Source organism: Hordeum vulgare, chromosome 4H, assembly GCF_904849725.1.
Source record: "Hordeum vulgare subsp. vulgare chromosome 4H, MorexV3_pseudomolecules_assembly, whole genome shotgun sequence".
Classification (NCBI taxonomy): Eukaryota; Viridiplantae; Streptophyta; class Magnoliopsida; order Poales; family Poaceae; genus Hordeum; species Hordeum vulgare.
In genome coordinates, this window is record NC_058521.1 from 495,820,676 (window position 1) to 495,823,537 (window position 2,862).

Here is a 2,862-nt window from a genome sequence, read left to right on the forward strand (position 1 = left end):
TTAGTGAGTGTTCACAATCATAGATGGTGTCAGAGATGATATATTTATATGTGAACCTCTCCTTCTTTATCACTTCCTATTAATTGCAAAAATGACCGAGGACTACGTTTGTCTACCCAAAACAAGTTTCAATCATCATTCTTTTTATATGTGAAGCCATCACTTACCATAAGATCATTACATGATCTTTCATGCTTTTGTTCTTTCTCTATCTTTTGATCATGGCAAGAGGCAAAGCCCTTCAACTAAGACACTCTTTATTATATGGCTCACGTGCTCGAATACATCGGGGGTGGCACAAAGCAAAACTCAAGACGAAAACACTAAGACTTTTCATCTACTAGAGAAAGAGAAAACTGAAAAGGAACAAACTAAAACAAAGGTAAAGGCAAAAGATGTGATGGTGATACGATACCGGCGCAACTCCCCCAAGCTTGGCACAAGCCAAGGGGATTGCCCATACCCATGCTTAGTTGTCTTCCTTTGGAGGTGATGGTGGTGGAGTTGTTGCAGAGGTCTTGAGCTTGTTTAATTTCCACTTGAGCATAAAATTCTGCTCCCTCAAATCACCATTTTCCTCTTCAAGCTTCAACACCCTTTGGCATAATTCCTATTTACTCTCCTGCAAGAAACGAGAAGGGATAAACAAAGTGTTAGGCTTCTTCCTTGAGTCAGGGAGCCTCAACTTCTTGAACTCCACATGCGTGTGTCCAGGTTGAGGTAGAGGAGCATCCTCTTCATCAGAACTTGTTTGTTCCTTCCCCTTGGGATCATAATCTCCTTCCTCATGAGTGGTCCAGCCATAAGGATCCAAGTCCCCATAGAACTTGGGGTCAGCAAGGTAATCTGCCACATAGCTCTCCCCCTCTGAATCTTGAGAAGACATCTTGACCTGAATCTGCGGCAGAAAACAAGCTCGAAACAAAAACGGAGGAAATCTGCATGATACAGGGGTCAGACCTCACGGGAGAATATATATTGATTTTTTACAGGACAGAAGGGGTATTCCGCATGAAAACGGAGACCGGGAGGCGCACGAGGTGGCCACAAGCCCCCGAGGCGCGGCCAAGGGGTGGGCATGTGCCTCGCAGGCTTGTCGCCTCCTCGCGCGCTTAACGGACTACTTACATTTTTTGTATTTTTTCAAATACTCCAAAACGGAGAAAATTTCCTACTGGAAAAGTTTTGGAGTCTATTTTCTTACCGAATCACATACCTCTTCGTTTTCGGAGTGTGAAACAGGCTGATAAATATTCCTTAGGTAGTCTTCCGGGGTTATGGTATTGATAATATTGCTTTCAACATTTATGGGAGTACCTGAGATATAATGCTTTATTCTCTGCCCATTTACAACTCTCGGACAATTACCTTCCGTGTTGTTGATCTTGATAGCACCGGAACGATATACTTCCTCCACAATATAGGGACCTTCCCATTTAGAGAGAAGCTTGCCTGCAAAGAATCTTAAACGAGAGTTATATAGCAAGACATAATCACCTACATTGAACTCACGCTTTTGTATCCTCTTATCATGCCACCTTTTAACCTTCTCTTTGAACAACTTGGCATTCTCATATGCCTGAGTTCTCCACTCATCAAGCAAGCTAATATCAAATAACCTCTTCTCACCAGCAAGAAGTCGAGCTCTTTGATTGCCCAATAATCTTTATGCTCTAGCTCAAGAGGTAAATGACATGCTTTAACGTACACCATTTTGTACGGAGACATGCCCATGGGATTCTTATAGGCAGTTCTATAAGCCCACAGTGCATCATCGAGCGTCTTAGACCAATTCTTTCTAGACCTATTGACAGTCTTTTGCAGAATTAGTTTAATCTCTTTGTTGCTTAGCTCTACTTGACCACTGGACTGAGGGTGATAGGGAGACGTAATTCTATGGTTGACATCGTACCTAGCAAGCATTTTACGGAAAACACCATGAATGAAATGTGAACCACCATCGGTCATTAGATATCTAGGGACTCCAAATCTAGTGAAAATAACTTCTTTAAGCATCCTGACAGAGGTGTTGTGATCAACACTACTAGTGGGGATAGCTTCTACCCACTTAGTGACATAATCAACAACAACTAGGATATGAGTATACCCGTTGGATTTTGGAAAAGGTCCATTATAATCAAAGCCCCAGACATCAAATGGTTCAATGAGAAGTGAACAGTTCATAGGCATTTCATGACATTTCCTAATATTACCTATTCTTCGACATTCGTCACAAGACAAGACAAACTTACGGGCATCCTTGAAGAGAGTGTGCCAATAGAAACCTGATTGCAATACCTTGTGTGCAGTTCTATCTCCCGCATGGTGTCCTCCGTAGGCCTCGGAGTGACACTTCTGTAGGATCTGTCCCTGTTCATGTTCGAGTACACAATGTCTAATAACACCATCTACTCCTTCCTTGTAAATGTGAGGATCATCCCAAAAGTAATGTCTCAAGTCAAAGAAGAATTTCTTCTTTTGTTGGTATGTGAAACTAGGTGGTATATATTTGGCAACGATATAGTTTGCATAATTAGCATACCACGGTGCACTACGTGAAGCATTGATGACGTTCAATTGCTCATCGGGAAAGCTATCATCAATAGGTTGTGGGTCATTAAGAATATTCTCCAACCTAGACAAGTTATCTGCTACTGGGTTATCAGCACCCTTCCTGTCGACAACGTGCAAATCAAACTCTTGTAGCAAGAGAACCCATCTGATAAGTCTAGGTTTAGCGTCTTTCTTCTCCATGAGGTACTTAATAGCAGCATGATCAGTTTGAATAGTGACTTTGGAGTCAACTATGTAAGACCTGATCTTTTCACATGCAAACACGACTGCTAGAAATTCCTTCTCCGT